This window comes from Acomys minous (assembly GCF_964271855.1).
Source record: "Acomys minous genome assembly, chromosome: 12".
Classification (NCBI taxonomy): domain Eukaryota; kingdom Metazoa; phylum Chordata; class Mammalia; order Rodentia; family Muridae; genus Acomys; species Acomys minous.
The window spans coordinates 37,499,767-37,525,855 of NC_140493.1; positions in this window are offsets into that span (position 1 = coordinate 37,499,767).

Here is a 26,089-nt window from a genome sequence, read left to right on the forward strand (position 1 = left end):
TTCCTGACATCAGGTCTTTTTCTTCCTGAGGACCTATCTCTATCTGTTGGACAGCTGTCAATCATGAAAGCAGTAAGGTGTGACTCTGTAGCCTGATAGAAAAACTCAACAGGTAACACGATGCCCTGCCATTGCCTCAACTTATTGGATCCACTCTACTTCAAACTAGTTAAATGTAAATCTCCTTAAAGAAGTCTGTTGGATCCTTTATGGGATGTGGCTTAGACTACAAATGTCCCCAAGATGAGTGTATGTTACCATTATTTTGGTTTCTGTTGTGTGTTTTGTTTCTAAAAGCCAGGCTCTATTGGCTTGAGTAGAGATTGTTTAGAGTTGCTTAATGTGAAATGTCTTTCCAGACAGATGTGTGCTAGGCTTTCCAGTGTTTGGTCATACCATCAGGACCATTTCTTGCCGGGGAAGCTATTTTTCTCTAGTTGTGTAGTATGTTTCAACTTTAAACGACATATTGTATGGTGTTCGGTTTTTGCTTCCCTTTTGGGTACTAGGGATGGCCTGAGATAAGAAATATCTCCCCAAGATACTGAAGACACAGTAATGGTTACTGAATGAAAGGAGACACATTTCATTTCATGCGGACTCTACTCTAGGTTGGTAGTCAGGTTACATTTCTCATCACTACGACAAGCTGATGCTCATCAGAAACAGTGTGAAAGGGTTCAGTTTAGTTTAGCTTAGAGTTAAGAGGTACTACGGTTCATCGTGGCTGGAAAGTCATGGCTACAGGAAATGGCTGCATGTGTTTGTGCTGCCTGATCACTTTACTGCAACTATAAACCTGAGAGCCTGCTCCTGGTGGCTCCTGTCTACTCGCTAGGCTCACACAAAAGTGCCATCAGCTGGGGACCAAATATTCAAAAATAAGCCTGTGTGTGCTTTTTCAGATCTAAGAGTAACACCTGGATTGGGGTATTAAGGAGGACGTTGAAGCTGTGTCCAGACTCAGTGGGAAAGGTGGGAAGGTACCACAATGATAATCTTTCTTTTCTATGAAATGGAGGCATGGCACAATGTTAATTTTCTCCCCATGGAAAAATGTTTTATATGGAATATTCTAAAGCTATCAAAACACGATTTGCTTTCTATCATGTCTATAAAACCACGAACTAAGATTAAATTTCTCTTGTAAGAGAGGAAGCTGTTTTTCTGTTAATAGGCATTTTTCAATTATATAAGTGCAATAACAGTAATAAAATTTTATTGGTGTCATGTGATATTTTTACACCCTTAAATTCCAACCACTCACAAAGCTTAAGTGAATTACTTTAGCAAATAATCAGACCATAATGTTCTAATTATTGTTAGTGCTTTACAAAGGCAATATGTAAACCCAAGGCTGATGATGGCTGAGCATAGGGACTCTAAACTTACATGGTGACTTTATTTATATACACACACATACACAGAGACAGAGAGAGATAGAGGGAAGGATGGAAGGAGAGAGGGAGAGAGAGAGAAATGCACACACAGAGAACAAGTGTATGGTGGCATATGTGGGTATTTGTATGTGGGCATGTGGGTGCTGGTGTGTGTGTGTGTGTGTGTGTGTGTGTGTGTGTGTGTGTGTATGTATGAAGGTCAGAGGAAGATAATGATTGTCTTCTTCAATCATGCTTCCCTTGAAAAAGATAGTGTAATTTCCTTATTTACTTACTATTTGGATGATGAACCTTATGATGTGTAATAGGCACGTGATTTCTACAGGAGAGCTTGAAAAGCCAAAGTGGTAGTAGGACAGGCAGTCAGGTTTTCTGGAGTGGGCGATTCTCCCCTGCTTCAGTAGCTTCCAGATGTTTGCATTGTGACCACTCCCTGTAAGGAATGTTTATATCACAAATGAATTTTCTACTCCAGTATCCAGCAGACAGGGCTATTTCCATAGACGCACAAAAACAGAAGCAAACACTGATGTAAAAAATCCTTGCCCTTCTTCCCCTGACTAGCTGTGACACTTTACACATGATCTGTCAGCCGCTGTTCAGGCAGGAGGTGAGGACAGATGCAGAGTGCCATAGCCAGACAGGACAGAGCAAGAGAGAGAGAGAGAGAGAGAGAGAGAGAGAGAGAGAGAGAGAGAGAGAGAGAAAGAGAGAGAGAGAGAGAGACCAAATGGGAGGTCTGCATCAAATCCATCTCTTCGGAGCTTAGGGGATCTCACGGAAGAAGAAGCAGAAGGATTGTAAGAGCCAGAGGGTGTGGAGAACACTAGGTGAACAGCGTCCACCGAATCAACTAAGCAAGGTGCATATGAGCTCACAGAGACTGAAGCAGCAGGTACAGGGCCTATATGGGGGCTGCAACAGGTCCTCTGTGTATCTGTTATGGCTTTCTAGTATCGTTATGGAACTCTTAACTGTGAGAACAAGTGGGTCTCCAGTTCTTATGCGTGCTCTTGGGGCTCTTTTCCTTCTTCTGGGTTTCTGTGTGTAACTTTGATATGATATTTTTTACTTGATCTTATTGTATTTTATTTTGTGTGTTTGGTTACAGTCTCTTGGATGCCTGGTCTTGTATAATGAAAGACAGAAAGGAAGCAGATCCTGAGGGGACGGGAGGTGGGGAAGAACTGGGAGGAGTGGAAGGAGGGGAAACTATAATGAGGATGTATTGTATGAGAAAAGAATCTAGTTTAAATAAAAATTAAACATTTAAAAAAAGCAGCTGGGTGCTCGCTTCGGCAGCACATATACTAAAATTGGAACGATACAGAGAAGATTAGCATGGCCCCTACGCAAGGATGACACGCAAATTCGTGAAGCGTTCCATATTTTTTCAAGACCCAGCTATTCCACTCCTTGGAATATACCCAGAAGATGCTCCAGCACACAGCAAGAAAATTTGCTCAACCATGTTCATAGCAGCCTTATTCATAATAGCCAGAACATGGAAACAGCCTAAGTGTCCCTCAATAGAAGAATGGATAAAGAAACTGTGGTACATATACACTATGGAATACTATTCAGCTATTAAAAACAAGGAATTCCCGAAATTTGTGGATAAATGGATTGAGCTAGAAATGATCATAATGAGTGAGTTAACCCAGAAGCAGAAAGACTCAAATGGTATATACTCACTTATATCTGCATATTAGCCCAAGGGGCATGTCCCACAAAAGCCTTCACTTACCAGGAAACTGAGACAGAGGAGAGGACATTCTAGTGGGACTCTAGATGAGAGAATCATGGGAGAAAGGCAAAGTAGAAGGACCCAGAGGGTCCTAGAAGCCTACAAGTAGAACATTATGATAGGCAGATTTGGGCCCAGGGGTCCCGCTCAAACTAAGGCACCAGCCAAGGACAATACAGGCGGTAAACCTTAAGCCCCTACCCAGATCTAGCCAATGGACAGAACACTCCCCACAGTAGAGTGGAGAGTGGGATATGACTTTCTCACATACTCTGGTGCCTCACCTTTGACCATGTCCCCTGGACAGGGAGACCTGGTGGCAATCAGAGGAAGGACAGCAAGTTACCAAGAAGAGACTTGATACCCTATGAGCATATAGAGGGGGAGGTAATCCCCCTCAGGAACAGTCATAGGGGTGGGGAATAAGGGGAAATTGGGAGGGAGGGAAGAATGGGAGGATACAAGGGATGGGATAACCATTGAGATGTAACAAGAATAAATTAATAAAGGAGGAAAAAAAAAGCAGCTGGTTATACTAGACTAAACAGATTGTTGCCACTTAGTGGGTTGCTATCAATACTCAATAACCAAACTGATTAAGTGATTTGAAAATTTTTATTGACCAGTTTTGAAATCATATAGGTACTTTTAAATTATTAGTATTATTGCCAAGTTTGAAACAAAGTTGGCATGATTAAATCAAGTAATTGTGAATGAGAAGTTTAAAATTTCATCTTGCCTTTAGCCAATGTCCTTTGTGCACTGTTGAAAGCTAGCTAGATGAGTGCAGAGATCAAAGATTCAAGAATTGGACTGCGGAGCTGGAGAGATGGCTCAGAGGTTAAGAGCACTGGCTGCTCTTATAGAGATCCTGAGTTCAATTCCCAGCAACCACAACCATCTATACTGGGATCTGATGCCTCTTCTGGCATGTAGGTGTATGTGCAGATACAACCCTCACATAAAACAAATAAATCTTAAAAAAAAAAAAAAAAAGAACCGGACTGCTTGGGTCTGGGTCCTCACTCCGAGTTAGCTGGGTGGATGAACACAAGGAACTTTTGTTGGCTCAGTTTATTAACAATTAAACTTTATTATACAACCCAACTAGTATATACAAGAAGAAAAAAAAAGGTTAAAGGGACAGAAGATTAAAACCTCTTGGAATCCGTTCGGCAGGACGGGTCCTTAGGTGTCTCAGTCCCACGAGCTGGTCCGGTCCTTTTCTCTCTCTCCGTGCCTTCTCCTTCTCTCCTTCTACCTCTTGTTTTTTTTCTCCCCCACCTTCCCAGTCATATGCAAAGGGCGGTCCCTTCTCCCTTCGAGGGTCAATTAGGAAAACAATAGCCACGGTGGAGTTCCTAGGTAGGCTTCCTGAATTCCAAGCCCAGGAAGGCTCCAAACAGTCTCTCACAAGGTATTCATGGTGTGCCCCAAGGGTAAAGCCCGTCAAGACTGCTTCCACCTGAGACAAAGCTTAATCTTTCCTACACCTCACCCTTTTCTCTAAAAAATTAAGAACTATATACACATATATACATATATACATATATACATACTCATCAGGAATTAAGAACATAACAAAGTCCTTTTATACTTGTTAACCTAAGGGAAAGTATACCACTATCTTACCAAAGAGAGTCCTTTTTTTTTTTTTATGAGAAATTGTAATTATTAATCTATTAAAGCTTCTAGTAACACTGTGGCTATCTAGTCTTCAATCTCATCAGAGACCCAAGAAGGAAAATCTATCTAATAAAGGAAGTGTTGGCAGGCAACTTTTAAATTGCAGAGTACAGAGAGAGCAGACTGCCTGGATAGTCACCGAATTTTCTCCTTCATTGGGGCAATCAGTCTTCAGCCTTTTGGCCCAAAACATCCAACGAACTGCTTTTTGAAGCAGGAAATCCGACGGTCTGGTCCATCTATTCTCTTTAAAGCTGGACAGTCATCTTTCCAGCATCATTGTTGATCGTTGTAGACAGTCAGCCTGTCATCAGCCGTAGAGATAAGAGCAGTAGCAGAGTAGTTTTTCCGTCTAGTGACCATTCTGTCACCAGCGTCTCTTGAAGCCCCCATCTTCAATGATGTAAATGGAGAGGCGGCCAGGAGCGGATGTCTCTCTCTGTCAGGAAAGCCCTCATCATTAAATGCCATATTCTGTGGATCTCTGAAGAGTTTGAAGAGCAAATCTATTTATTCTTACAGTTATCAATCTATTCCTTTGAAGACATAGACAAGCTATTAAACAAACCTGCTCTATAACAAAGTGAGTATCTAATAGGATTTCTACGTAACTAAATACCAACTTTTATCCCCGATGATTCCAAACAGTTTTTTATAAGACATTAGTGGTACAAATAATACATCAAATAAACATTGAACAAAAAGAACGTAAATTTCTGACATACAATATACAATATTTTGTCAACATATAACATACAATACATAAGGCAAAAATGAATGGAATATACAATTTAAGTTTATATCAATGTGAAGCAAAAGTTGAAGTTTTAAATTTTTATCAATCAAAAGTCTTAAATTTCCATCAATCTACAATACCAATGTAGAATTTTTTAAGTTAGTAGATTCAATAATCTACCTTTTATTCTACAATCCTGTATCCTCCCTTCCTTCCCCCCTTTTTCTTAATATTAAAAGGGATAGAAAGTAAGAGAGAAAGAAAGATAGAAGAAAGAAATCCCCAAATGAACTTTTATTAATTGTAAATAACCCCGTTAGGCAAAGATGAGCATTGGTAACCCACCAAAAACACACATCCCACCTACTGGGAATGGGGGCGTCGTGTTCTCAAAATTACTTGATGCTGTTTAAGAGAAAAATATTTTTCGGGTACCCAAGAAAAATAATATATTGGCCAAGCGCTGGAAAAGCTACAACTGAGCCAACAAACTTTCTCAGTGTCTTTGGTTTTCAATATCCATATCCACAAAACGGACACAGGCTCATGTAGTCCAACTGGGGTGAGAGTTATCAAACGAGCACGCTGCTGGCCTGTGCCTGACCCTGGGCTTCTTGTTCTATATAACCAGTCTCCTAGCGCTAGAGAAAACATTGATTTTCCCGCTTTGTACTTGAAGCCACTAAGCTTAGAGAGCTCAACCAGAAGAGCCAGGAAAGCATGGCGCTGGGATTCTAGCTCGGCGCACAGGCGTTCAGACCCCAGCACCTACTTATGAGCCTGGACAGCCACTCGAGTCCCCCTTTCTTCAATTTCTCACCAGTGCCGCTTCCGCATTAGCCACCCTCTGTAATAAAAGGGCCCTTTCCTTATACCAATATGTTATGCTGTTTGTAAGTTTAAATTTATTGCCTGATGGTTTTTCTCCTGTTGCGACAAAAACCCCAGATAGGACAAGCAAGGAATTTGCTTTGCTCACGGCTGTGTCTCCAGCACACAGGCTGGCACCTAAGGTATATAAAATATGCCCAGTAAGCACAGTTGGATGAATAAGTTAATTAACTGAGGTAAATTAAACAGAAATAAGGCATTGAAAACACTATCAATACAACTTTATAAAATTCCATAGTCTTTAGAGTTTTCATTGAGATATTGTTTCTCCTAACAACTTAGTCTATGAAGTTCCTCATGTATTGGACTAGCCTTAATGCCCCTTTGTTTTAGTAATTAAATATGAGAGAGAGAGAGAGAGAGAGAGAGAGAGAGAGAGAGAGAGAGAGAGAGAGAGAGAGAGAGAGAGAGAATATCAAAGCATCAGAAGTCTTAAGTTGCAGTATCCATATCATCCACTAGATGGTGGTACTATCCCACAAAGTGGATCATCCACACTGGTTCTAGTCATGCCATTGTGTTTTATCGGTTTTTGTCTTTTGTTTTAATTTTGAAAGATTGCCTCTGCCTCCTTTATTATTACTATTTTTTTGTTATTTCTATTTTTTATTTATGTCTCTTTACTCACTTTTTTTCTTTTTCTTCTGCTTATACCTTAACCTGGGAAGTTTATTATGCAATATGTAGATATGTTTATTTTATTTATTTACTTTTTGCAAAGGCATTTTTGCTTATCTTTAAAATCCAGTGAATTTATGATACTACTGATTATGTAGCTTTACTCTAAGTAAACAAAAACAAAAATGACAGTCACTCCTTTTTTGAGGTCATCTGTGTGTCTAGGCAAGGGTGGAGTGTTCGCCTAGTATCTTAATTTCAGAAGATTTTTAGGTACTTTAAAGATTAGAGATTTGAATTTGCCCAAGATAGAACAGGTGTTAGTAGAAAAAAATCTGAAGTGGGATCAGCTGGTCTACCCCTCTTCCACTTTGCCTCACTGATAACCTGCTGCCTGGTCCTTTAAATTGAAAATGACACTGGAAGCAAAGTGTTAATTAGGGGATTAATTAGAAATGTGGAATAAGATGATTCCTGGCCACAGACAGAGTCCTAGAACACAAGGGCTGGCTTGTGTGCAATATCTCACTCTGGCACTGCTTTCCGATGCAGCTTTCCGATGGTTCCCTTCAGCATGCTCTCTTTTTCAGAAGTCTCTAACCCCTGGACTTAATCTCTTCATCAGGGATTATCTCCCTCTTCACACTTGGAGCTGCTGTAGAGTTCATGGCCATGCTGCTGTGGCCCTTCTCACTATACCTGTTATCTTTCTGCTCTGGAATGTTGCATCATTAGGGGGAGGGTGGAGAAGAGAGACGGGGGTGGGAACGGGGTCTCACATGACCAGTGAGGTCTGAATCTGATCATAATTGTTTTCTGTTGGGGCAGGTGGTCCAATGTCACAGGGAGAGTGAAGGCTCATGTGGTGCATTCCTGTTTATCAGTGGTTTTCCAGGAGTCTTCCCACCAGGAATATCTTCCTTGTCTGTCCCATTTTGTCTTCCTTCCAATGCCTACTTTATAGTAAGTGAGTACTTTTTAAATAGTTTTAACTAATATGAAATTGACTCTGGTAGTTCAGAGAGCTTCCTGGTTGTAGTTGCTCATCTCACCCTGTGCTGTTTGGACAAACACCAAATCTCTTTCCTCTGGAAGCAGATGAGGTAATATTTTAGCAAATGGTGTAAAGTATTTGTTTCCAAAGATGGCTCTGCTGACGAGATCAGTGTATTTTTTTTTTTTTTTTTTTTTTGAGATCAGTGTATTTTATAAAGGACTGTGCCAACCACTGATCTGTATGGATTCTTGCCTTATTTGTCCTATTATCTTGGTAACAGACCTTGAGTCAAGGTATGCTATTAAAAATGTATTACATTTATTTATTGTGTGTGCATGAACGCATGTCATGGTGTTTGCATGCATGCATGCCTGTGTGTGTGTGTATGTGTGTCTATGTATGTATTAAATGAATTAATTATTTTGTATATATTAGTTAAATGCAGGAAATTAATACAGTAGCAGTTTTCTTTAACCAGCCAGTTCTCCAATGAGTGACACAGAGAGACAGTGATTAATTGTTAAGCTACAGGCACTATGCTGGGCAGATTCTGAGCTATTCTAATCCTCATATCCTTAAAGCCCATATAAAAGCCAGTCACTAGACAATCTGATGACTCCTGGGCAGATTCTGCCCCATTAGTCTGTCTTCATGGCTACATGCTCCTTGTCCGTTCTGCCCCATGACAACTCCTTTCTCTCTGGCTTCCTTGCCTCCGGCTACATCTTCTGCAACTTTTCCTGTGGTCCTTGTGCTCTCCTGACTTCAGTCCTGGGAACCTAAACTCTGCCTACCCCTCTTCTGCCCAATCACAGGCTTCAGCATCTTTATTAGCTAATCAGGGATAATTGGGGGAGCATTCCTCATATCAATCAGGTATCCTTGATTGGGGAGCATCTCTTACATCACATGGATACAGGAGATGGTTCAGCATTCATAACAATGCCCATGGCAGGGTGGTAACCAGGTCACCTGGCACTGAAACCAGCACCTGAAAACTGTGCACAAGAACATCCTCCAACGTGTGTGTGTGTGTGTGTGTGTGTGTGTGTGTGTGTGCGTGTGTGTGTGTGTGTATGTGCGTGTGTGTGTGTGTGTGTGTGTGTGTGTGTGTGTGTGTGTGTGTGTGTAGGTTAGAGGACAATCCCGACATCAGTTCTTTTCCACCACATGAGTTCTGGGGACCAATTTCATATTGTTGAGTTTGGCATCAAGTGTACTGTTCAGTCATCTAATTGATCCCAAATGGTGTTATCTTTTTTAGCTCATGAAGAACCACCACAGTCTTATGTTCTAGTTTGCCCCTCTGTTGCTGTGATAAAGCACTGATCAAAAGCAACATGGGGGAAGAGAAGATTTCTCAGGATCATGAGTTAAAGTCCATCATTGGAAAAGCCAAGGCGGGAACTCAGGGCGGGAACCTGGGGGCAGGAACTGAAGCAGAGGCCATGCACGGAGGAGTACTGCTTACTGGCTTGCTCCTCCTGGCTTGCTCAGCCTGCTTTCTTAGACAGCCCAAGCCTACCTGACCAGGGTTGGCATCACCCACAGGGAGCTGGTTCCACCTTCATCAATCAGCACTCAAGAAGATATATCTGAGGTGAGCCCACAGGCCGATCTGGTGGAGACAGCTCCTCAGCTTAGGGTCCCTCTTCCTAGCTGCGTCTAGACTTGAGCATGGTTGACAAAGGCTACGTATAAAATTCGGCCGGTGCCTTATTATAGCAAGATTTATATAGTAGGAGTATTTTTTAACTGAGGTTGAAAATTTTATTATGATTTTAAATCTTATGCCAAAAGTCTGACAAGGGGAAAAGTCTCCCATAGCAGACAATTTTATCTCCAACACTGACGTCGTAATGGATCCCTTGTCCCTCTCCTGCTTGCACAATCCTCAGTCCCTAGCTTAAGGAGTATTTAAGATTGGGCCTAGGCAAAATGAGGAAGTAAGTAGAGAGAACAATCCAATCATCAGCTTAAACGTTAAAATTCAGTTTGACAATTTCCTCCAGCTAAAACAACTGACTCTTGGAGAGGTTGTTTTGGAGACGCCTGGCTCTGCTTGAGTGAGTCATTTCCAGAGGGACCCCTGTTAACTGTTCTCCTAATCGGTGCTAGTGACTTGCTTTTGGCAAGCCCCCTTCCTGAGTGTTAGCTGATGTCCCAGTGGTTTTGTGCCCCCAGGAGATGCAATAGGTGAGTTACCAGTCCAGACCAGTACCAGCATTTGGAGGCCCTCACCATTCCTACTGATACATCAGTAAATTCACACTTTTTTTTTTGTTTCTTTTTCATGTGTGCATATAAACTGGTCTCATCAATCAAGCAGTTGAGTTTGAAACACCAAATTGATTCAGTATATCTTTGACTGAATTGTGCTTTATACGTTTAGGGAAGGGAGATGCAGGAATTAAAGATAAAACATGGAGGAGTAAAAAAGAATCCTATCCCAGCAAACTGAGGTCTTAATTGAAATTATTTGGAACACAAGATGCTGTGTCTCCCAAACTCTCTAAACGCAGGAGTCACAGACTGTGTCAGATGTCAGAAACCCATGACTGTAACTCAGAGGGATATGACATCCTCTGCTGCGGAACTACTCAGGTGGTGTCTGATGGGCTCCTTTCAGTTCAGTTTAATTATTCATCTTCACAAATGTTTTTTCTTTGAAATGCGATTTGCTGTTCCCTGGGCAAGGGAGAGAGAGAGAGAGAGAGAGAGAGAGAGAGAGAGAGAGAGAGAGAGAGAGAGAGAGAGAGAGAGAGAGAGATGCTCTGCTAGAATGCCTCTTCTCACCTCCATCCTGCCCTGAATGCTGCTAGTCTGGTCTGAGTAATCCATGTGACTCTGTGACTTTCGAATGGCTCAGCCCCTGGAAAAAGAACCATGACTCCCATCGGGCTTGCTTCTGTCCACCCATCCATGTCCACACATCTGGGCTGTCATTAAGTCCGTCTTGATTGATGGCTACTCCCTCCTGTTCTATGCCTTAGTGACTCAGTAAATGTTCCCAGGTGTTCCGTCCTGCAGGAGGCTGCTTCATCATGTGTCTTTCCTTCATCTGGGCTCTCCTCTTATGAAACCCAGTGATTGTTCAGCTCCTGAGCCGTCTGGTACCCTAGCACATGCTCCTACAGTGTCATCATCCTGATTGTATTCATTGTAGTTAAGTGCTTTTCATGGGTCAGGTCATATAAATGTCTGGAACATGAGAGCCATAATTTAGTTCTCAGTGATGGCATCACCGTCAGAACAGGCGTAGATCAGATTAGCATTCAAACGAGTGCAGCGGGGAAGTGATGGGTGATGTTGTGTCACATGGAGTTTGTATCAGGATTGAGGGCTTTGGGGGAAGGTCTAGTTTAAGATCAGGAGAAAGACTGGAGTCTTATTAAGGTGGAGATGTGATAGCACTCTGAGCGGACTCTGGGAAAAAAGAGGTAGAGACCCGTGCTTAAGAAAGATGTAGGGAACATGGGGGTGTGGCTAAATGGTAGCACATTTGTCTAGTCCTAGCATCAGGTTCAGACTAATCTTCAGCAACACCCGTACCCACCAACACAAGTAAACGAAAAGTGAATGAGCATTAAGCACCACTAAGAATGAAGAGTCATGGACAAAGCTAGACAATGGTGTGGACAGGCCTGAGGCCAACCTCATATCTCTTGATAACTAGCTTTGAGTTTAACCCGAAACAGGAAAGAAGTAACTGGGAGGTCTTTACAGTGTGGAAGGTGAGTTTTGGAAGGAATGCTGTGACCTCCGCCTGGCCAGTGGATCTGCGGAAGCGGAAGACAGGGCCTTAGAGGCTATTTCAGTAGCCCATGGGAGAGATACTTGTAGTGGCAGGATTTTGGATGATGACTGCTGAGAGAGGGAAGTGTTCTTCAAGATCTCTTGTCTCTTTTCCCTCTAACTCCCTCAGCTGCCTTATTGGAGCAGCTCCCGGGCTCTTTCTTCAGAGGGCCAAAAAGTTCTGGAGATGGTGAGACAGGGGTTGAAGTTGGGAAAAGTCACAGTTGGATGTTGTGCACCAGGAGACCTGAAAAAGAGAGTTCCTGTGGGCACTGGAGCCTCTCACATATCACACACAGGCCACCATTGTCCCTTAGGGTCCAGGTTTTTAGACTCTGGGGTTGTGTAACTGAACGATGGTGTTGCAAAAACCTTGGCAAAGGTGAAAGATTTCTGAATGTACAATAACCAAAAATTAATTTCGAATGAAATGTGAAGAGTCTTCCTGTGCATGTTGCATCACACATCTCTTCACAACTGCCTTGGCTCTGAACACTCACAGCATGTGTGCACTTTGTCCTGTGGGTGCCACCAAGCCACAGGATGCCACGGAGTGTTGTCTGAAAGACATCAGCTAGTTCACAGTTGTGACTACTGTATGCTGTAAATTATGGGGTTTTATTGTGCACGCAGTGTTTGCTGTCTCCATGTTAATGTGATGGTTTACTTGCACAAAACACTTTTCATATTTTCTGGTCATCCCTAACCACCATGTGTCAAATTGGCATATCTTTACTTTGAATTGTGTTACAATGTCTGAGTTACTGATTTGAGTTTCATAAAATTGATAAATGACTTTCGGTTTGAGAGTAAGATGGGGTTTCTAACCTTTCCTGAATTGGCCCTGCACACACTTCTGCCACTTTGAACCACATTTTCAGGTAAAGAAGTATTCTCAGGATTAATGATAAGTTATCAGTCAACTATGAAAAACATTAAAATGCTCTGTAATAGCAAATATCCAGCAAAATATAATTCTTTATGCAAAATAATTCATCTCATTAATATGCAAGTTGGCTTTTGTCTTCAGGAAAACATAAAATTATATGTCTATAGAATTCTTTTGAAATAAATTTGCCTATGATTTATTATAATTACAATGTGTGTTTATACCATACACCCATTTTTCCTAAAAAAAAAAAAAAAAGTCAGTTGTGAAGGGGATAAGAACTGCTGCGCTAGCCTGTCCCCTCCTGCTCATTTTCTTGTCCCCTTGTTGGTCCCCAAGGAAAAGCAGCTACATCTGAAGTAAGGGGAGCAGAGAACAGACCCCTCCAGGGAACGGGCTGCTTCCTTAGTGGGGAAAGCTGAGCCCAAGATGAAAAATTATAATTTGGAAAGAAGTGACTGAGATGTAAAATAACTCAAACTGTCCAGAAAGTGTGAAATATGCCTAGGGCAGAAATACGGGAGGGGAAGCAAGATTTGACAGTATCAGGAGAAAAGAATGCTGCCCTGTTTATACCACAGTGGCTTTAAAATTCTCATTAAATACCCATTCACACCAACACATTAGTGCAAATAAACTCATGCATGAGTCCACCAGAACTTTCATGTGTATGTGCATATGCATGTGAAAGCACATAATTTTTCAGTATTCATCTATTTTTTATGACACATGTGGACAGTATGCATGGACAGACAGGTACATTTTCCTGTACACAGTCTTTATAAAATTTGAGAAAAGATAGATATGTGTGATACAGATGGAAACGATCTTACAGAACCAGGGAGTTCTTAGCTTACTATCTCAAAAATGAAATGGATTTTAAGAATACTTCCTCTGAGCTAACACTGTACAAATGTTTCAGGAATTTAGTAAGTGCCATTCTATGGTTTTTTTTTTTTAAAGAAATGCCACTGCCCCTAATGATCTGTCAGCATCTAGTGTCATAATAGTAATAATTATACTACAAATAGAACTATTTGTCAATGCAGTGAGTGAGCATTGAAGCTATACTTTCTTGGGTATGCTTTATTGCTATGTCAGTAAATCTACTTATTATTAGTAAATCAGTAAATCTACTTCTCATTAGACACTGTCTGTTCACAAACACACACACATGTGATTTGGATGGTCATGGAAATTGCTGGTTTGCCTGCTTTTTTTCTTTAATGTTTACTCTTCTGTCTTAGAAAACATAAATGCATGTTACGATAATTAATCTTATGTATTGCATTTTGAAAACACTGTCTTGGAATTCAATTTGTTAAGATGCACTTAATTTTTTTGTAGTCATTTATGTTGATAATTTCCTTTAAGACTCTTGCTTTGTGTTTCCACCTTCAGAATGCTTCTCTGATTCTGAGATCAGAGCAGTTCTACCTGTAATTTGTTTTGTCTTGTTGTTTTATTTTTTTTAAGAACCAATTTAATCTACACTGAACTCATTTTGGTGGTCAGTAACATTTGGTGGAGAAGTCTTTCTGATTTAAATCCAGTACAGGTTTGTTTTTCCCTATGGCAGGGAGCCAATATGACATGAGTGAATGCTGCCGACTTGGCCGTCACAACTACCAGGGCTTTGCTAATTTACTTTTATGATTACTGTGGACCAGGATGGTGTGATTAACATTTTCATTATCTCTGAGGGTGCCAGGGGTCCAATAATATCTTTAAGGATTTTAAGAAAAAAAATGAAATCATACACCCAGTGTTAAGCATTTAGTTTTATTCCTCTGTGTTCTCTTAACTTGAAAATATTCTGGCATGGAAGCCAGAAAACCTGAGTCATTTTATGTTTCTCTCTTTGTTAAGCATGGCACTTCTGTTCCTTGTAGTATTTTAGTTATGAGCAAGAGTTACTGGTGTCACAGAGTTGTGTATTTATGTTGTGTGATGTATTATATTTTTCTCTCTTATAGCATAAATGTATGTTCAGAGAAAGGAGGGAGGAAGACAGAGAGGTAAGAGAAAGGGGAGCTAAAAAGCTTTGCAAAGTAGTCTAAGGTATGCAGATGCAGTTATGAAAGTGCTGTTGATGGAGCGGGAGGCCAGCCCATCTTCAGGGACCAGACTGTTAGTACACCCTCACGTTGGCTATATTAAACAGAGCAAAATTGACCTTATTGTGCAGCTGCTTGGTTTCATGTAACAGAAACTGACTCTGGTTCACTTATGCAAAGAGGTAATTTATTGGAAGGAATGAGGTTGTTTGTAGATTATCAAGGGGGGTGGAGAACATGGGCTGCACAGATGTTGGGTGTTGGAGGCTGTGAAAGCGGAGTATGTGCTTTCCTAATATTAAGACCTGAGAAAATACTTTTCCTAAATACTCTCCTATCCCCCAGGAATGAAATCTAACTGTAACTAATATTTTTTTATCATCCTGTTACAGATCAAAATTTTGGGGAGCGCATTTGTATTCCCCAAACATGTCATATGCTTGCCTTTTGGCTGAAGGTGGTCGGAGTGACTCAATTAAAGTTGTAAGACTGTGTCTAGACAGGGAAGAGGGAACTCCCCATAAGGAAATTGGGATTACATTTCTAAAAACAGGACATAATATTCAGTGGCAACTAGGGCAAGTCACAGTGCAGGTCAAGAGATCAAGATAGTTGTCCTAAAATAAAAGCCAGGTCATTGTTAACATTTCTTTATTAGCAAACTTCAAGTCCTAGAAGTCTAGCCCCTAAAATAACAATGATCTTCCCTTACAAGATGGATGAAATGGGGAGAGAGATCCACAATACTCATCTACGGGGGCTATGGAGGTCCAAACTTGGGAAGGATTTGGTGCCTGAGCCAGGGTAGCCCAAGACCATGGACAAAAGCAATTCTGAAGACTCCAGAGACAAGAAAGAGAGGAGGACAAACAACTTACAGCTGTCTTTTTGTTAATGCCCAACTCTTGTCTGTCTCAGCAAAATGAAGTACCGTTATATGTTTGTTACTAAAATAAAGAAATAAAAATGTAATTCATAAGGTGTTACCTGTCTCTGTCTCGCTGTTTCTGTGTCTCTGTCGGTCAGTCTGTCTCTCTGTCTGTCTCTCTGTGTCTCTGTCTCTCTCTCTCTCTCTCTCTCATTCTCTCTCTCTCTGTGTGTGTGTGTATGTATTCTCAAGGGGGAGCTGATCCATTAGGAACAGGCAGACATGCCAAAAGCAATAAAGGGGCAGGCTCACTGGGCTAAGCAGGCAGTAGTTATAGGCTTTCCAGGAGAATCTTGCTCATTCATTAATTCTAGCCTTGGAAGGAGGCCAAGCTGTGTGGTTTCCTCACAGCAAGGGGCGAGATCCTGATGATTAAATGCTCTTTGTTGCCTTGCGTTTCACTTTTTCTAGTAACTCACTTTGAAGAATGGAAAGCTGAGTTTTCAATGCTTTGTTGTTTGCTGAAGCTAAAGCTAGCAGTAATTGAAGCCAGTTGAATGAGGAAGGCCATGGTCAAGGTAAAGATTGGAGGACAGAGGAAGCTCAAGGACAGAGTAGTGGCTAGCTGTGTTCTCCATTCCTCCCTTTATTATGCAGAAGATTTTTAACTGCGATGACTTTTGGTAAAAACATATAATATTTGGAAAATATGTTCTGTTTGCCATTCTCTCTGGATCATTTCTGCTTCACTGTGTACACAAGACAGGACCTGAATGATAAGAAATGACCATCACTAAATGGTTGACAATTTCATATTGTGTTCTCTCCTCCCAGAATCCTTTGCTTTGTTTGAATAAATTTAAATTATTTAATTAAGTTGAAATCCCTATTCTATCTTCATGGACACACCTGAGTTGTCTTGAGCAAAGGAAATGCTTCTGTGTAGTGTTGTACAAAACTTATTAATGATCTAATGAGATTCAAAATCTGGACGGGCAATTGTTATAGAGTAGGTGATTTATGAATACTAATTAAAATGAATAGAAAAATGAGGTATCTTTGTGACCAGGGTTTCTTTTTTTTTTTTAATTTTTTTTATTATTAATTTATTCTTGTTACATCTCAATGGTTATCCCCTCCCTTGTATCCTCCCATTCTTCCCTCCCTCCCATTTTCCCCTTATTCTCCTCCCCTATGACTGTTCCTGAGGGGGATTACCTCCCCCTGTATATGTTCATAGGGTATCAAGTCTCCTCTTGGTAACCTGCTGTCACAGGTGGTAAACCTTAAACCCCTACCCAGATCTAGTGACCAGGGTTTCTTGATGCTATTTTTGTTCCACTTGTGGAACTGGTTGTGTGTGGTGTGGTTCTTGGACTTGGCCATGTCTGCATGGTACCCCTGCGGTTCCCACAGCACCTGGAACCAGAGAGAAAGAGGTATTTTGCTCTTCTTGAATGTGTGTAATATGCAAAGCAATATGGTAGCTCTGGGAAACCACAGCTAATACCTTCTATCAGGAAGTTGCACATATATATGCACATATTCATTTCTCATTCTCATTATGTGCCAAATAAGCCTTTTACTAATTTGTTTCTCATATCTTCTTCCCTGCCTTTGGCAACCACTAATCTATGTTTGGTTCCAACGTATCTAGATATTTAATATAGATGGAATTGCATAGAATACGGTCTTTTCAATCTGACATCTTTCATTTAGCATAAAGTTTTGAGGTTAATCTGCATCATAGATTTGTATGGGTATCGCTGATTAGTGAGTAATAATGTTTATTTGTTCATCAATAGTTAGCCACTTGGGTGGTTTGTACATTATGGAAGTTATGAATATGACTGCTTTAAGTATTTATTTACAAATTCTTTGGGGGAACATATGTTTTTAGTTTATATGTAGAATATTCCTAGATCCTCTAATAGGTTCACATCTAACTTCTTGAGGACCTGCCAAGTACTCTCTGTATTGACTGTTTCATCTTAGATTTAGATTACCATGAGTCTGTTTAAAGAAACAGACCGAGAACCCACTGCAAGGGTTAAAGGAGTCTGTGCTGGTTTAACAGTGTTCTTGCAAGAGGCTCAGCACAGTCTGAGCCTTGGTCCTGAGCTGCTCCTTAAAGATAAGGGCTGCATGACCCAATGAGAGAAAAGCAAGCCAAGGGGTAGAGAAGTTCAAGGTTTTGCCTACGTCTATAACTGAAAGCTCTAGGGAGATTTGAGACTCTTAGTTTGTGTTTATCTGACTTCAGAGGAGAACTTAGAAGATCTGCACAGTGAAGGCTTATTTCCCTCTTAGCTCTGGAGATGAGACTTAACACAGTTAGTAGCTATGTACTAAGAAAGATGCATAAATCAAACTGGAGAGCTCTGAGCCAGGGTGCCTCTCTGAGACAGGACGAGACAGTAAATTGATCCTTAGTGCTGTATGACTTGGATGCTCAAGATGTAAAGAGAAAACTTTTGTTTCACCCATAGAAAAGTGCTCTAAATCTCAGAAATACATAGCAAAGTAGAAATCTAATTAACTCAGTGTCTGGTAAGTGCTATCATAAAACAGTCATTATGCTGAGTGATGACATTTGGTATATTATACCCAGTCCTCGCACCAGCTCTCTGAAATGGGCTTTGACTGGCCCGCTTTATAAACAAGGAGTACTGCCCTTTAGAAATATGAGGGGCTATCTCTCTGGCTACATAGCTATGGAAAGTGACATAGCTGGGACCTAAATATCACTCTGGACTGGGCTCGTCTGCACAATGCCATGGAATTCTTCAAAAGGCATTGACCACTATGAAATTTACTCTAAGAGTGGGCTATAAAATATGGTCTGTGGTTACTTTGAAAAAAAAATAGAAGGTTGCTTTTTGAATCTATGTCCAGTAAATACAATTTTAGTCTTCAACTTCAAAGTAATAAACGAATAGAATTGCTGCTTCTTAGTCTTGAGAAAATTTCTAGACTTTGGTTAACCATTTGGGAGTAAGACTATATTCCAAACACTGCTGATTCATGAAAACATTGAACACAGAGTCAAAGCTTTCTGCTCTCAGTGGGGTCTTTCATTGTGTGGTTCTTGATGGATATATAGGAAGAGCTGTCTGTGCTTTGAGATGACCCAGTGTCGTATAATGCAAGCTAACCTAGCGTGGCTTCTTTGGCTGCATTCTGGCGAGATAGCTAAGCTAATCCAGCAAAGATTTCCTTCAATGCTTGTGATGGATGATCTTGTCCACTTGATGGGATTTCAAATCACCTTGTAGATAATCATGTGAGTGACTGTGAGGGCCTGTCACAGGAGGACTCATGGAGACCTACCCTAAAGTTGGAGGAATTAATGTAGGCTTTTGTCTCCAACCCAGTTAAAGAAAAGTGAGTAGAGCCAATGTGTTATTCAGGGGTTTTGTTTTTTTTTGGAGGGACAGAACTTGTGGAATGAATCTCTCTATATAGAATGTAGATTTATTAGAATGACTTGGAGGCCGCAGTCCAACAAATACAGCATTGGCTGGTTGGGGATGGAAAGTCTAAGCATCTAGTATTTGCTCAGTTCACAAGCCTGAATGTCTCCGCTGATCTTCAGTATGAGCTGGACTCCCAAAGAAGAGGTTTCTAATGCCAGTGAAGGAATGGACGTCCTAGCCAGGCAAGGACAAGCAGGGAAAGAGTGAAAGCTTCCTTCCTCCATGTCCTTAGGCTTCCAGCAGAAGGTGTTACCCAGATTAAAGATGTGTGGTGTGTCTGCCTACCTCAGAGATCTAGATTAAAAGTAGACCATCATACTTCAAATTAAATTAAAATACCTCAGACATGCTTTCTGGATTTGTCTAAGCTTCTGCATCTGAAGGGAGTTTTCTCAGCTTCCACCTTGAACCCAACACCAGATGGTCTTATGTCAATTTGACACAAACTAAAGTTATCTGAAAAGAGGAAACCTCAGTTCAGAAGACATCTTTATAAAACACAGGTTAAGGAATTTTCTTAGTTAGTGGTTGATGGGGGAAGGACCAGGCCATTGTTGGTGGGGTCACCATTGGCTTCATGGTCTTGGCTTAAGAAAGCAAGGTGAACAAACCATGGGGAACAAACCGGTAAGTAATATCACTACATGGCTTCTGCATCAGCTCCTGGATCCAGGATCCTGTCTTGTTTGAGGTCCTGTCCTGACTTTCTTTGATAATGAACAGAGATGTGGAAGTGTAGGGGAAGTAAACCTCTTTGATTTGCTTAAAGGTCATGATGTTTTGTTGTGACAATAGAAACGCTAACTAAAACACTGATGTAAGATAAGAAACCAATATTTTGACACTTGTTATATTTTTGTTTTTGGCGGGGGGGGGGTGTGTGTGTGTTAAATCTTATGTTAGAAATTTCCTCTGAACAAAGTGATGGGTTGGTGTTTGAATGGGTCTTATATTAGTTTTCTAGTTCTCATGATCAAAATATATGAAAAGATAAGAGATAAAATTCACAGGAAGAAACAGAATCCAAATACATTTAAAGATATATACTAGGGTCATACATATATGCATACATATTTACACACAGATATCAGAGTACTCTTCGGTTCAATAATTTAACTTGTCCTGATAAACATATTGACCAACACAAAGATATTTCATATAATAAACATGATAGATAAATAGTTAAAAATTAAATTGTGGCTAAATAGCTTGTACAATACCATTCAACAAGTAAGTGCCAGAGGTGGGAATTGAACATGGCTGTCTTTGGCTCTAGATTGCAAAAGTCTTTTAATCACTTTGGTTTTCCAGTTTAAGCCTCTGTTGTTTTATTGTTGTCCTTGCATTTAGTTACTTCTTTATCTGTATTGTGATACCACAGCACAGCTCTGTATCATCTTATTTCTACCCAAATCTGTTGGGCCTGTCAAGCTAATTGGTTGTGACATTTGGCTTCCAGAATGTGTAATTATGAGCTTCATTGAACAGGATGCTCAAATGACAGTTAATAGTACATGTAAGCATCAATCCATGTGTTTTTGTAACCAAAGAGTCAGCTAAGGATGTAATGTTCATCAAAATGCTAATGGAGTGTATGGGAAAGTAGTCCTGTGCGGAAAAGCAAGCCAGAGTGGTTTATGAAAAGCCCTATTTACAAGTCACAGTCAGTCTCTGTGCACATGTTATTGTAACGTTTAGACACAGGGGACTGGTGCATCTTGCTGGACTTCGAGGAAAGAATAGATCCACCTCTAGCTCCACCAAAGTTTCAGTGTCTGGTGCCTGTAGCACTGATGACTGAATGTGCTGATTAGCCAGCTGATGGACATCAAAATCTGAGCCACAAATCTCTTGACATGGCATCAGGCATTTGATGACATGGAGGAAGGACTCCCATATCTAGATGACCAGGTTTGTATCCTGGTTTTGCTATTTGCAAGTTTCATGAATTTCGACAAATTACTTCACCTTCATCTGCATCCTCATTGGCAAATTTATTATGTAGTTCAGCGTTGTCCAATCCTGGGTGTCTATTACATCTCCTGGAAATATAAATATACTTGTTTTGGGCCAAATTGGTTTAAATTTGGGAACATACTGGCAGACAGAATTTTCTGGGAGGCTTCATGCTCTTCAAAATCTGGGTTACATGAAACTCGATAGGCCATGGACCTAGGAGAAAACCAAACACTATTGTTGCACTAAAGGAACATAGCAATAAAATGACTCCTAGTGGCATTCTGCTATTTTCCATAGGTCAGTGTCTCCCTTGGCAACCATCAAAGAAGATCTCCCTTGCTCAAAGGAAATTAACATATAGACTCACAACTGGACAATATGCAGAGCGAGATGACACTGTGAGAGTGAGAGCACGTGACGTTACTATAATTGTTGTGAAACAAGAGGCTTAAAGTAGGACTTGCTTTGGATAACTAGAATTTTGGGTCACTATTCTGTAACAGAAATAGTCTTGTTAGCTTGGGCCAGAAGTGCAGGTGACACAGCATGTAGACTACCTGCAATGGTTACAATGGGAGAAACCACTAGGAGAGTAGGGACTGTTGTCATTTCATAGAGCATCATAGCCAGTGGACAAATCAATGTAGTTAAAATAGCTGACTGAAACAGAAACTCACTGATAAGTGCCCTTGCATTGGCATAGCTAACTGGGTCATTCAAGTCATCATTGGACATTGACCTTGAGGTATGACAAGTTTCTAGAAACTTCTTGCCATCTCAATTGGTCCTGTGATTATGTCCTAAATAGGCCAGATTTTCCAGTGCATGCCTCTCCTAATGTGTTCTTCCAAGGAGTTTCTTTCATGAAGGCCAAGGTTTCTTCACTTGATCATTCTATTTTAGCCAAAGCTGACTGAACCAGAGTGAAGCTCTAAGTTTGGACAAGCTGTAGGCAGTCTCCTTAGAGGTGATGTGACAACCACAGATAAGGTTGCAGCTGAGACTTCTGACTGTCTCAATATATATGATCTGGAGACATGAGAAAACAGTGTGTGTTTATAGGACTTGAGAGTCATGGAGCAAGTCAAAGAGGAGCTGAATGAGCCACACTGCTAACAGTGGGAAGTGAACCCAGGGCATTCCTACTGGAAGTATTGCTCAGTAAGCACCATCAGTGTTTGCAGATGACATTTGGTCTCAGGGAAGCTTCTGCACTGGTTCTTTCTATGTTCCCATGTGACCTCATTTATATTTTCTTACCTTCCTCAGAGCTTAACCCACAGCTCAGATAAAATCCATCTATATTGTATATAGCACTACCTTTTCTCTATTCTAAAATATAACCTGTGCAAATTGATGCTCACACACACACACACACACAACACACACACACACACACACACCTAGCCCCAAGCCTTCCAGTAGAGACTGGGAAGCACAAACAAGGACAGCTACAAATATTGATTATTGACAATAACAAAGCTACATGAGTAGTTAAATTTATTTGTGCTTTGATATGGAGCTTCTGGGTCCAATTCAGTAAGATGTCCCTATGAGGTGACTTTCCCTAAATGAAACCACTTTGCTTTGGGATGGACTTTTAATTTGTCAGGCTATTATGAACACAGTTATTATTATTTTACAGTGGGGGACATTGTCTCAAATTGTCCAAAAAAGAAAAAAAAACTTTCTTTTTACTTCATGTGGCTTGTTCCACAGTGAGAAACTATCCTTTGTGTTTTGCTTGTGAATTAATATTCTTTTCTTCTTCTATCTTTAAAACTGTGGCTTAGCAACTGTGAGACCATTTCCTGCTGGCCTCCAGAAAGGCCATGTGCATGGGAGAATCTCATTAGCATCAGGTTTAGTGCTTACACTCCACAGAGGATGATCGGGGTCATGGTGTAGCTGCTTGTTTTCACCCAAATATATTGTAATTACAGCAGGAAGGATTTTCACACATAACTGAGGAGTAAAATTACACTGTGTTAAGCCATGTCTACTGAGTAATACAGATACCATAATATCCCAGTTTTATAGACTGTCATCTCAATGTTCTTCTTCCAAGTTAGAGTCTCAATTCCCTTCACAGGTTTTACATGTTTATGCTGTAACACAACTCATCTCTTCAAGTTGAATGTTTTGGCTTAAATTTCTAAAACCTACATTTATTCATTCATTTCCTCTGTATTTTTTCTAACATCTTTTTTATCCCCAAAATAGTCCCATGTGGCAAGTGTAATACAAATACATACTCATAGACATAATATAACATATTATACATGGTATATATGTGTATATATATATATATATATATATATATGACACAGGTTTTATTTCTGAGAAATAGATGGTTTTAGAAAACAGATAATACTCTTCAATTCATTATGAGTCTGAATGCTGTGGGAACTAACCAATTTGTTGCCAGAAGTGAAGAAATTAAAGCTTTCTTCCAGGAAATTATATTTAGAAGGATACACTGAGAATTTACAGGTGAATAGGGTTGGGAAGAGGACAAAAAGAGAGGACCAAAAAGGGCTTTGGTAAATGATGATGCTATTAGGATACATGAATATATGGATTATAATGAAAAGTATGTGCTAGATGCATGCTGGCATCTTTCTCCGGCAAGGCTCAGGCTTCATGTGTGGTTTATGGAGTCTTGTGTTCATTCTAGATGTTGTTCTGAGTCTCACCAAATGGCTTTGGATTTTACTTAGCACTGCAATGATGTGTGAGCTCTGATGTGGTGAGAACTGTAAAGTTGAGATCTAGAAGTCGGACAGCAGACATTTGCATGGCAGTTGCTCTGGGCTTAATAGTTGCTCTTCCAAATTATCCACACCCAGGCAGGAGGCATGGGGAAAGAACTGACTCAACTTTGTACAATAAACAGGGGAAGAGGAAGTTAAACCTAAAACCTGTGTGATGCTTATGGGCATCTCCTCTCTGGAAAGATTGGAGGAGACATCTGAACAGAAAAGATGCCAGGAAGCAGCTACACTCTTCCTTATCCTCCAGTCCTGCCACAGACAAGCCTATACTGCCTTTTATTAGCAGGAGTTACTGTTGCCACTCTCTACATTATATAAAGTGAATGGCAGAACATGTATCTTTGCTGAGCATCATGCTTTTAATATTCACTCTTTGCACTGTTCATAGTGGTAGTTTGCCCCTTTTTTATTTTTATTTTATTAATTTATTCATATTACATCTCAATGGTTATGCCTTCCCTTGTATCCTCCCATTCCTCCCTCCCTCCCATTTTCCCCTTACTCCCCTCCCCTATGACTGTGACTGAGGGGAACATCCTCCCCCTGTATATGCTCATAGGGTATCAAGTCTCTTCTTGGTAGTTTGCTTCTTATTGCTTCACAGCACCCTATTGTACACATCACAGTTTTATCTTTATAGTTCCTTGAGAGTTTTGTATGTGTTTTGTTCATATTAACCCTTGTCTACCAACTCCTCAAAGATGCACTAATCCTTTTCTACTCACCCAACTTTATACCCCTGTTTCCCCAACACTTTAAGTCTAATTTGTGCCGCCTGTGTGTTCTTGGATGTGTGGTCTTCCATGGGAGCGTGGTCAACTTACCAGCAGCTACACCTTTAAAAGAAAAATGACTCTCTCTCTCTCCCAGCAGACATCAATTACTAATAGCTTCTTGGCTATGGGTGGGACTTTTGGCCCACTTCCCCTCTCCATGGTCAGAATCTGGTCTGCCTTGAGTGGGGACAAATTTTGTGCATGGTGCATATGTGCAGCTTGCCAGCTGTGTTCTGAACACACTGTTTTGTTTGTAGTTATCCATCACTCCTGGATCTTACTTTTTTTTTTACATCCCCTGTTTTGTTATGATTCATGAGCCTTGGGAGAGGTATGTGTGAGATATAGATGTCCTACTTAGGGTGGAACATTCCACTCTTCATTGTCCTCTGTGCCACTGTGGGTGTCTGTGATCATTTCAAACAGAAACATCTCTGGTGAGGAATGAGAGGTGCATTTGTTTGTGTTTACAACAGTAAGTCATTAGGAGTCAATTTAAATACTATGTCCATTTAGAAGAATACAAATAGAAGTAGGTTCTCCTTTGGGCCTATGGCCTGTCTGTCCATGGTTTCTTGGCCTGGTAATGGTACCAGGTATTGCTTTTATCTTATGAAGCAAGCTTTGAATCCCATTGGGATGTGATCAGTTACTCTGTGGGTTCCCTGTGATGTCCAAGCGACTGTTGCACTAGTGGGCATTTCTTGCCAGATCAGTTATTGTAGCTCACAAGGTTCACAGCTGGGTGTGATTGATGTTACTTCTCTTTCCCAGCAATGGTGCTTAGCATCTTCCAGCACCATTAGAGTTGAACAGCCGAGATGCTGCTTCCAGGAGAACCACAGATTGATATTTCCTTGTTCTGCATTTCAAGTATGTGTTATCTTCCTCAATTGAGTCTTACTGCAAAGGTCTTGAGGGTGACCATAAGCATAGCATTGGCATGAGTTTGTCTTTGATTATTTATGAACTTTTGGCTTGTGTCCCATATTTGGCCATCACTATAATGCTTACTTGACCATTTTGATTATGTCTTTTGCACAAACATGTACACATGCACATTTCTCAAGAGAGAAAATATAGGTGGTAGACGATGTCTACTCAGATACCAGGGATGAGGTTAAAGGGGTCATATTAATTAACACCTCAACCAGAGAGATAGACGAGTTCTAGTTGTGTGCATATTCTCCAAAACTGATTTAGTCATTCTTTTAAAAGTTTCAGACAGTTTAATGGATGTACAAGACTTTCTGACTCTAATTTTAACGAGCAACTCAGTAATGTTTCAAGAAGTTGACACTTAGTGATACTTGAGTGGTGTCTTTTAAAACTAATTGTTCATATAATTTACTGACTTAAAAATTGAGTCAATCAGCCTGTTTAGCCTGGCATCAGGGATCACCTGATGACTAGGGTGCTG